General features: G+C 35.3%; 1 pseudogene; it reads right to left on the bottom strand.

Annotated features, from left to right (window-relative positions):
* LOC107665563 (protein eyes shut homolog) overlaps positions 1–12,188 on the bottom strand; it is a 218,051-nt pseudogene that overhangs the window by 114,477 nt on the left and 91,386 nt on the right.

Genomic DNA, 12,188 nt, shown 5'->3' with positions numbered 1-12,188 from the left:
CAAATGTTTCTCACTGCATGTTGACATTGTCTTGTGAGGTCTTAAAGGGATAGGTCACAATTAGTCACTATGCTGTTAAGACTGTTTACACATTCTGTTGGATTTTTGTGGTTTTGTTTGTTATTTTTAGAACTTGACAGATGTGATCACTGTGAACCATAATTTTGTGGAAGAAAAAAGTTACATAATGGCTTCTTTTGTGAAATAAGTTCTAAGCAATAAATAAATTCATAGAGGTTTAAAACGACATTGGAGGTGACTAATTAATGACAGGATTTTCATTTTTGGGTAAACTGTCCCTTTAACACAACACAGTGCCAGAGGGCAACATATCTGCTGAAACACAAACAAACACAACAGAGAACTAAAATTAGAAATAAAAGGCAAAAAGACCTGCAACTGTTGACCCCATCCACACAATGGCCTTGGCTCTGACAAGGTCTTGAGACACAGTCATCGCTATCAATTTCACAGCGAGTTCCCTCAAACCCTGCAAGACAGATGAGATGGTCATGGATCAGTAAGTCTCACTGCTCCCTGAAAGCGTTAGGATCAATGATAACAAAGGCCCTTGGTGAATGCCATCTTAATGGAACTGTGCACCTCCCTATAGCCCATCTCATCTGCCAGGCCTCGTGCTCCTGGTGTCTCCTCCGAGGACTCTACCAGCTCTAATAATACCTCAGTGCCTCCACAGATTAGGCTGAGGGCTCATGGTGGAAGTGTGGAGAGGATCTCGTTAAGATGGGGGAGACGGAGGAGGTGAAGTTCAGGGGCCTCTTTGCTCGTGTTCATTACGAGGATGAAGGGGAGGAGGGGGTGTAATCAGCTCAGGGCTCTTGTTGGGGAAAAGGTCCTGGGAGACGTGAATATTCAGCTCTTTGTCGGAGTGCTGCCGCTGTAAGCTCATCCTCTGCTCAGCAAGACACTTTGTGCCTGAAAAATGCTTCAGAGTCAAAATAAAATCAAAATGGAAATCTTTTTGCTTTAATAGGCACTCCTCGTCTTATTGTGAATGAAAAAAGTATTTGTACTGTAACCTTAAATTGACATTTTAGAACTTGCTGCTTCCTCTGAAACAACTTTTCTTTTCAAGTTATGTCACTTACAGTAGGACACACAGGATATTGGATATTGTAACTTTCAGAAGTTTGCGATCAAAAAGATTTATTAAGTTTAAATAAGTTTTCTATTTTAATATAGTTTTTACATTTTATTTATTCAAAGCTGAATTTTATAGACTTCATTTAAAATAATATTAATATGTTGATTTGGAACTCAAGAAGCATTTCTTATTATCAATTTTGAAAACAGTTGAGCTGCTTAATATTTTCGTGGAATTTGTAATACGTATTTTTTTTCCAGGATTCTTTGATGAATAGAAAGTTCAAAAGAATATCGCAATATCTTGCGACATTATAAATGTCTTCACTACCACTTTTGATCAGTTTAAAGCATCTTTTCTGATTAAAACTATTAATTTCTTGGGGAAAAAAATCGATTAACTTTTAAACTTTTAACTATATAGTATAATTTAAAATAAATATTTTATATTATAATATAGCTATTATTTTGGTAATTCTGTAAAGGGATTTTCTTCATGCTACATTTTCTATTTCACTTGGATTTCAATTAAATTACTAAACTGAGCGAGTAGCAAATTCTAAATGGCAAACATTGTCCAAATGATTTAACGACTCTTTAAAACAAAATTTTTATGCATATATAATTATTGCATTTAATTTCATCTTTCACAGACCTTCTTGCTTTTAGCATTCTTGTGAGCTTATTGTCTAATTGGTTTAGCGTTGAGAGCAGATGTTGTGCAACAGTGGAAAGACAAAAGAGAAACCTCCAGCATTGCTCATGTTTTCAGAAACCTAATAAGCTCGATTTCATACTGAGTCACCACCGAATAAATTTACAGTTCCAGTAAGCACACTTTATTTTCTAACACATGCAGCAGAACATCTACTGTACCTTATCTTCTTTGACGCGTTTCAAAGCACAGGCTGCTTTCACACATTAGAGATGACTCATAACAGCAACAATAGAAAGCCAAATGAGTATACGCTCTATCTGCATTTAATGCATGCCATGAATTATTCCCTCAAGTGTTAGAAGCGTCTACAAAAGGTTTGTTAAGGACAAGTGCAACTAAACAGAATATCATTACCCAGTGATAAATTTTAAAGACATTTGACATTGAAAATTTTAAGAAAGGAGAGTTTTGAGGGCACAAACCTTACTGTAAACTCATCAATACACAATTTCTGACTGGAAGTGTACAAGTTTTTCCAATGATTTCCAGAGTTGGCTGATTTGAACTGGCATCAACCCCCAATCTCATTCCAGATATCATCCTTCCATTAGATTCTAGCAAACACAAGCGAGAATTGGGTCTCTGCCACTTATGGATGCACAGTACAATATCTGCTGAATTATATACAGCTGGCACCCGCCCATGATGAACTGTCAATCACAATGTCTCTAGGGACAATTTGGAGTGTCAACATTAATGCATCTGCAGCAAGAACACACTGTGAGACTGGAGTTTCTTCATTGTCAAAACATAGAGCAAGATACCTGTGGCTTGCACAAATGTTCCATCATTCTTTCCCAGCATCCTTTGTGCTCCCCACAAAGCCTTGCAGGTAATCCTTGGGACAACTCATCCTTCCAAAGTAAATATGAGACTAGTTTGAAATTTAGCCATATCAACACAGCCCTGTCTTGTTGTTTGAAGTTCACTGTTAGTCTTTAGACATTGTGAAACAAGTAAGTCTGAAAAAAATAAAATCTGCATTAAGAGTATACATGCGCATAAAAAAAAATCAAATGTTCAATTTGTCCCACATTGCACATTTGCATTCAAATTTAATTTTACATTTTATTATTTTTTTATTTAAATAATTACTTTTTATTTACTATATAACAATGAATTAATTAATTAATTAAAGTTTTACATGACCAAGAATTGTTGGTCAACGTGTGTTGCACCAAGCATAAACAAGAAAATTCTTTAAACTTTAAAGTCCCCATGAAATCAAAATTAAAGTTTTTTGGGTGTTAGTATCAGCAGACCACAAAATGTATCGGAGCTATTTGAATTCTACACAGAATGCTATATTTTATAGCAATATGGATGAGATTGTTGCTGGCATACCCTGTCAAATGCGACTTTACGGAGCTCAACGGCTCTAGCCCAAGCTGTGATATAAACGAACGCTATTGGCCATTTTAAAAAGTGGCGGGGCTGATTGATATGTCCCACCTGTCTTCCTGTTTCAGTTAAAATGACGTCAACACATAGAGTAACGCTGCGTGTTTCTAAGCATTTCATGGGACCTTTAAACAAGAGTCATTAACTAGCTTGATGAATTTATCAAGGTGAACTACAGTCATTTCTATTATTAACAATCTTTATAAATAACTAAGATTTATGAATGCAGTCTTAAAGCAACAGCATACTGGTAATTAGCCTTGGCCCATGATCATCAATCTGAAAGACATGAGCAAAATATGGCCAAAGCTAAATATTTTTAATAACCAGTGAACGTACACAAAGCAGGATACACAAAGTGAGAGATTCCAGCTCAAAGGCTAATTGTGATGAAACACACACACACACACACACACACAATTTATTTATCTGAATCTAATTAAAAGATAAATGTGTTTGACTTAAAGAAACTCTACTTAACCTTCTGCATTGTTCACTGGTCTGAAGTAGGCTCCTGGCCTGGGAAAGCAATGACAAGTGAGAAAGTTCTTTGTAAGGTGCCGTTATATTTGTTTCCTTAGCCTATAATTTTGAACGATTAGCTGTGAATTTGAGACTGGACTAGTTAAATAGCTCTGTTCTAAAACCTAGAAAGCGTCCATTCTAAGGCAGCATGCTAACTGAAACGGAACCTCATAAGTGACACATTTGGAAAATCAGTTACAGTTACACAAATAGCACTAAACACCAAATCACTCTCGATTTACAATAGATTTTAATACACTGTCAGAAAAAAAAGAGCAAAAAAAGTAAGTGCAAAATCCACTTGTCATTGGGGCAGTACCTTTAAAGACTGTGTTTTGTTTTCAAGACAGGCAGTGGAACGGAAAAAAAGCAATGTCTTGACATGCAATTTTTTTAATTAAAGTTGAACTTTAACTCACGTATGTAATCTGTGATTGTTCCGGAGCAGCCCAAGCCGTGCCTCATTGCGCTGTGTGAAATACTGACTGAATGGCAGCTCAAAACACCTTACAAAACATCATACTACTGTACAGCTTTTGGTTGGATAAAGCAAACCACTGTCACACTAGTAAAGTTTTGATGGATGATGATTGTAATCAAGGTAAAAACTATACAGTGACATGCAGGAGTCGTACCTTAGGCGCAGGTGGGTTTGTTATTATTGATGCACAAACAAACCGCGTATGTGCGCTCTTGGCACACTGATCACTATAACATTGTATTTCTATATGAACAAAATTCAGTATATTCATGTAGCTTTCAAAACTGATGTACTGTGAGTGTTTTATAACAGATGCTCACCAAAGAACGATGTTTTGGTGAAGTTAGTGAGGATCAGTGATGTTTATGTACATATGGACATCCAGACATAGACATGATAGCTTGTTGGAATCATCAATGGAAAAGTAGTACAGTGGAATGTGTAAACGGCCCCCTTAGAGTAGTTAAATTTAATCTAAATCTGCTACTATCAACCATTAAGGGGTAAATAGAGATACAAACTGTCCCATTGACAAGCTGTTGTACCTATAAAAGTACAATTATTGCACATTTTTTTCTGAGAATGTAAAGTTTCACATTTGCATGTTGCTAAGCTAACAGTATAAGGCTCTAAAAAGCATAATAATATACAGTACACACAAATATAATATAAAAAAGTCCATTATTCACCATTGCTCATTCCTTTTTTTTTGCACTGCACTGCGTTGTGGGATTGTCTTTCCTTTGAAAGATACATGCAATGGCTAAAAGAAGGTGTCTTAGGAGACAATATAATTAAGTTGCCAACCTTTTTGACCACTATTTCCGTTGACGTGATGCTATTAAATGTTGCCTAAGTAGGCGTCTCACTAGGTTTGGAACAGAGCGAAATGGAAATGGAATCACAGAAAAAGGTGATTCATTCAGTGCCATTTCTCAGGTCTAGCTTTCTCAATAATGGATACCAAATTCCCAGACCTTTTGCACTGGTGTCCTACATGTAGCATGCTTACTTAACATACATGATTCATAGCAGCCATATATACAGCAGGATAATGCTCTCCAGGAAGGAATCTATTACATAAATTCACTCTTACAAATAACCAATTCTTGCAGATATCCACCTTCCCGGGCTGCAGATTCTTTAGAAACCCCAGCTTTCAGCTATTCTAATGTTTATTAAGCATAAAGCTATCGTTTCACACAGCTTTAATGTAATGCACCCGTGAAAGGCAGACAGTGCCATTGTTGCACCAAGGTCAATAAGATGAGACCATCCTTAATGACTTCAGTGCTCGTACTGATAGAGTCATTTCTGTACTGAATGTCATTGTTTGGTATACAGACTGTCTGTTACTCACATTTCCTATGTGATGAACAACCCACAGTCTCTTTGAGTGTCTGAGGTTGTTCAGGACAACTGATCAATTCAATGCTGCCATCCAATTATGAAGAATGAAGTCATAACTTCTATTTCATTCTACACAGAATTTCACTTTGCCACATTCACGTTGATAACAGAGACCACTTCCTATTGAAATTACCTTGTCACACAAAGAGAAAAATAACAAAAGGATGTACTTGCAACCACATGTGTACAGACGCACATACTTTTTGCAATGCATTGCAATATAGGTGCAGAGATACAATCATGCAGTAGAAAAGATAAGGCCAACTGCAGAGGGAAGCCGTTTACTGACTGGTTAGAATGGGATACAATCTCAGTTGAACGCAGACAGGAGTGCAAAATGCTGTGTAGGGAGGGATGAAATGAAAAGAGGGAACAAAAAAGGGAAGCAAGAAACATGCCAGAAAATGAAAAGCTTTTGTTCTGAATGTGGGATACCTCTGAGAGTTTGCCCAAAAGCTTTACCACCAACTGCAAATTGAATTGATGCACAGAGAAGGAACGATTACCATGCTGTATATAGTGTATACAGGGTGTGCAGGGCATGATCATGGTCTCTGGAGGCCCACTTAATCAAGAAACAAAATGGGAAAGAAAGGCAACTTTACAGTTTTAAATGCCATTTGTGAACAGGAACAGTACTAGCCAAAAGTCTTGAAAAAATAAAAACAAATAACCTTACATTTCCAAAGGAAAAAAAATAAAAATAAAAAATCTTATTAAAAATGATAAAAAAACAAAAATAAAATGAACACTGCAAGATCCAAGAAAGTATCGATCACAAAAATAAGACTAATCTTCTGTAAGCAAATTTTACATTTAATCAAAGAGAGGTTAAATCTTTTATCTCCCTAAATTGTAATCTTAAATTTCCAAATAAAATAAAAAATTAAATAGAATAAAATAAAATCTAAGAAAGTCAATACCAATTCATGTTTTAACAAAGTAAATAGGAGATTTTAAGTCTGTAATCTTAAATTTTAAAATAAAATGAAATAAAAAATACAATTAAATGAAATTAAAAAATGTTATAAAATAAGAAAATACCAAATCCCAATAAAGACTAATTAGAATTCAGTATATGCAAATGTTAAATTTTATCAATGTAAGTAAATAGGACATTTTAAATCTGTAATCTTAAATTAAAAAAAATGAATCAAATTAAATTAAATTATTAAAATAAAATAAAATAAAACAGGCAGAATAAACTGCAAACTAGAGGGAAAAATGGGTAATAATAAGGGTAACAAAAAATTAAATAACACTGTAATAAGAACTCACATCCACTCAGCTGGAAGAAGTTGCTGAATATGGTTTTAGTTGACAAATATTAAGACTGTTGAATCTTTTACAAATTCTCTTTGTATATGAATGGACCCGAAATGCGAAACAGTATACATATTTTGAACAAACAAATGTCTGGTGAGTCTAGGTGTCTCCAAACTCTTGATTGGTACTGTGCATGTCAGCAGGGGTAATGGGAGCCTTTGAAATGACAAGGGATGGGAATCAAAACATACTAAAGCAAAACTAATGTGTCTCTTCTCATGTCCCTCATCATCACAACATCACTCATGCAAGCTGTTCTGACTGCTTAGTGACTTGCTGTACTTTCTCTCATCATTCACAGCCATGTGCCCTCAGGTGAGGGGTGTTACTGCCAGCCGGTCCTGCTCTTGCTGTACAACTATTTAAAAGCAAGATGCTGTGTAAACACAAAAGGTTTGTGCCTGCTCAGCCGAACAAGAGGCAGGTTGTGATCTTGTGGCTCAGCGCCTGTATCCAAATAAATGTTGCATGAAAGCGGAAAGATATGTGCTGTTTCCTGTCGTCTCCTATCTCCCTGCCTCAGCTGGGGCCTTGGTTAATTACCGCGTCACATACTCATGTCAACCAACAAGACTAGTTCAAGAGTAATGCATTTTAAGCTGTAAATAAGAATAGATCAAAGCAAGGACACAGTGTTGAATTTACCAACAGGTCATAAGAATAACACTGCTGTATGAATGATTCAGTGAGAAGTGGGTTTAAAGGCATTTAAAGGGCCGTTTACATAAAAATGAAAAACAAAAATTTGCTCGCCATCGTGATGTTCCCAACCAGTTTGCTGTTTTTTTTTTTTTGTGGTACAAAAAGAAGAGATTTTTAACAATACACTTCAACAAAAAGTTATATGACCTGTGCATGCTGTATTCCAAATCCCTTGAATGCATACAATACCTTTGAGAGAGGTAAGGACTTACATTTCTGGTTATTCACTATAAACCTTCTCCACCGCTGCAGCCCTCCAGATGTCATTCTCTGTTAAACTAGCAGTAAAATGTTATTTATTTATTTTATTTTTTAAAGCCATATTTGTATATGTGAGAGCAAATATTTGCTACAGAGGAAAGAATATTGTTGAATATAAACTTACATTTCTGTTATTTCTTCCCATAAAGATATCATATGGCTTAAGAAATCTGGAAAAAAATATTATTAAAAAGTTTTGGCTTGGTTATTTTATTTATTTATTTTTATTTAGTTTTTTTGTACATCAAAAACACAGTAAAAACAGCAATTTGTTATGTTAATTTATGTCATATTGAAATATTACCATTTAAAATATTTTTTGTATTTGATATATAGTTACCCTATATACGTTATAACAATTTATTATTATTTATTTTACAGTTTGTTATGTGATGCCATTTTTCAGCAGCCATTACTCCAAGCTTCAGTGTCACATTATCCTTTAGAAATTATTAATATGCTGATTTGGTGCTCAGGGAACATTTTATTATTATCATCATCAATGTTTGAAACAGGTAATATCTTTGAAATGTTACTTCATGTTAATATGTTTGAAAACTGTAATACTTTTGTGAAAATAATGCATCCTTGTTAAATAAAAATATTAATTTCTTTAAAAAAATTACTAACCCCAAAACTTTGAACAATAATATAATATAATATAATATAATATAATATAATATAATATATTGCATTTTTTTGTCCCATTTGGACTGGACATGGTCACTATAAGCTCACCTTTACAAAACAGGTAAGTGAAGAATTTCTCCTTTTGTGCTTTACAAAAGAAAACAGATTACAGGTTTAGAGCGACATGAAGGTGAGAAAACTATGTCAGAATTTTTTGATGAACAAGTCTGCAAAAGATAGAGGAAAGACTACAAAAAAGGGCAAAATACAGCAGCTTTGGGGTATAAATCATTTTTGTGGGAATGCTGGCTGGGTTTCAATCCACGGGTTGTGCAATAATACATAGTGTATCTGCCAGGCAACCCATGTACTAAGATATGAAGTGTGGGCTGAGAATGGCTGTGAGTTAGAGTGTGTGTAGAATGAGAGAGAGACAAAGAGATAGTGAGAGAGAGAGAGAGAGAGAGATAAATAAAGAGAAAAGGAGTTGGAATGTGAGCCTACGCACATCTCTAGCTCAGTAATGTATGCAGCAGTGGATGCTAATTTCCTATTTCTCTCCCCAGAAAAGAAATCCTCGGATTGCCAAAACACTCTATTTTTATCCCTCCCCAAAATTCTTTTCATTTCCTCCCTGATACCGTTACAACACCGCCATACAAAAAAAACTCATTCACTGACTGGCCTCTGGCCTCTCTTATCCCACAGACTTCATTCATTTAGGATGCCCACAGTGAAAGAACAGATGCCAGGCCGGTTTGATTGCATTTCGCAGGTCACGCAGGTGCCATCGAAGTGGGTCAGATGTATAACAAGGAAAAAAGCATTTGGCCACATCATAGTTCAAAACAACCAGATGCAATCTAGAGGGGGGCATGCACACAATCATCTCATTTAAGAGTCATGCTGTAACATGGGCTTTTCTCTCGGCGGATTGTTAAAAGTGATGAGTCAGACTTTTTCTTTGCATAATTTCATACAGCAGAAGGGTAAAGGACTTAAGGGTAGCCGCTAGGGATGCGTATTTTGTTAAGTCTTGACAGATAAATTCAGCAGAGCGCTCAGAGTGGGATGATGGGAATAGGCGGATTTTCACTTTTGTGCTGTTTGCAGCCAGCATTTAGCTGATTCATACGGTTTCAACAAATACTAATATATGATAATAGCTCAAACATTCCATTTAAAAAAAAAAAACTTTTAAAAATCACATAATGTATCATATAATGATCCATACCAATTCAGTTTAAGTTGATTAGCATATACTGGTATTACTGAACACACTAACATCTCCTGTGTATTGAACACAAACTACAGCTCATGTAGAGCTGCTGCCCCAACTCTAACCAATATAACTGCAACACACTGTCTAATAAACCTTCACAGTGAATTAAAACTAATATGTTAGCCACTGAAAAAAGAAGTCTTAACAATAGGTTGCAAAAAAATTTTCATAGAGAGGGAAGATAAACACACACACACACACGTCTGGTTTGCTATCCTTGTGGGGACTCTCCATAGGCGTAATGTTTTTTCTACTGTACAGACCTCAGATCTCCCTACACCAACCCTACACCTAAACCTACCCCTTACAGGAAACTTTCTGCATTTTTAGATTTAAAAAAAACTTCATTCTGTGTGATTTATTTGCTTGTTTACCCATGGGGACCTCAATTTAGGTCCCCACCGTGACACGAGTCCCCATGAGTCTGTGTGTATTCAGGTTTTGTTTTTTTTTTTTTTTTATCTTAAGCTCACCAAGGCTGCATTTATGTGAACAATATAATAAAAACAGTAATACTGTAAAATATTATTTTTAAATATAATTAAAAATATAAATTATAAAAATATTATTTAAAATAACGGTTTTCTAATTTTTTTTTTTAAGATTTGTTTTTTGGCATTTTTGCCTTTATTAGGATAGGATAGATCAGAGCTGACAGGAAGCGAAGTGGGAGAGAGATAGGGGCCGGGATCGGGAAAAGGTCGTCGAGTCGGGATTCGAACTCGGGACGCCCGTAGCACAATGGCGCTGTATGTCGGTGCACTGCCCACAAGGCAATCGGCACCAAAATAACTGTTTTCTATTTAAATATATATTATAAAATGTCATTTATTCCTGTGAGTGCAAAGCTGCATTTTCTTCAGCATCACAATGTTTCGGAATTCTTTCTTATATTATGTTAAATTAAAAAGATATTTCATAATATTACTGTTTTTACTGTATTTTCGATCAAATAAATGCAGCATAAGAGTCTTTCGGAAACATAAAAAAATATAATGTATATAATTAATACATTAAAATAGGGCCTTAATATGCCCATAAAACTGCCAAAAGGCAGAACAGTACTGTAAATGAGTTTACTTCCATTTTCATTTAATCATTTAGCAGATGCTTTTATCCAAAGTGACTTACAAATGACGAAAACAGAAGCAGTCAAACCAACAAATGTGCAACAATATATAAGTGCTGTGACAAGTCCCAGTTAGTCTACCTCAGTGCACATAGCAAGGTTTATATTACACAGAATATAGATAGAATAGAATACTTCATCTACTACTATCCTTAATTTTGGCTATTATTAGGGTCATGCATCATCAGAAAAAAAAACATCCTACAGTTATATCAAGGTTGTGATGTGATTTACTGACTACATACTCCACCTATTGGTTTGCCCAGCTCTTTAATTATCTTCAAGTAGTCAAGCTATTTTTATAGTTACTGTACAGTTACAACCAGATATGACAGCCGATTTGACCAGAAAGTACTGACATTGTAACTAATTATAGTCAGAGGCGGACTTAACCATTAGGCAAAGGTAGGCGACCGCCTTGGGCCCCCAAAAGCCAAGGGCCCCCTAAAATGCTTTTTATATGCGAGATGCGCGTTCAGTGCGGACGCGCAAGTGGTTGCTCTGGTGTTCATTACCACGACAACCGTCTGTGCGTCCGCGTTGAACGTGTTTCTTAGCAAAAGTAGGGCGATGTAGAAAATGGGGACGGAATCTATTCATAAAAACGGAATTTACTGTGTAACGCGTAATGTGACGGAATGAACGGCGCAGATGCGCGTTTCGTTTGCTAGTTTGCTATTTAAGCACCTGCAACGCTCGCGGTTGTCGTCTGTAGTAGCTAAATAGTATTTTTGCCATTTAATATTCACATACACTAGTCCATATCGCGGTTTGATTGAAGTGTACTGAATTGCATTTGATTTATTCATTCAATATTTGACGAATTCCGTGACATTGCTCGTTACACAGTAAACTTGTGTAGCATTTAGAATGTACAAAAATTAAAGGGTTTGTTTAATTTTCATTGGAATAAAAGATAGATTCATGTTTTTGCCTTCATTTGATTACCAGAAAAATGAAAATACACAACACAGAATTTCTAAAACAATAAGTAAATAAAATTAAAATTTCATAGGGCCCTATTATTATATACAAATTAATAAATTAAGTTGTTTTTATGAATTCAATTAATTAGATATGTTTTTGATTAAACCATTAAAATGGAATACAGAAAAATTAAAATGGAAAGTGCAGAATTTGGGCCCTAAGAATGTAATTTTTGTTAAACTTTTAATAGGCCTAAATTGCTGTTAAATTAAACAAGTTTCATGATTTTAAT

This window comes from Sinocyclocheilus anshuiensis, unplaced genomic scaffold (assembly GCF_001515605.1).
Source record: "Sinocyclocheilus anshuiensis isolate Anshui unplaced genomic scaffold, SAMN03320099.WGS_v1.1 scaffold407, whole genome shotgun sequence".
NCBI lineage: Eukaryota > Metazoa > Chordata > Actinopteri > Cypriniformes > Cyprinidae > Sinocyclocheilus > Sinocyclocheilus anshuiensis.
The sequence above is the reverse complement of the archived record's forward strand: the minus strand, read 5'-3'. Positions and strand labels throughout refer to the sequence as shown.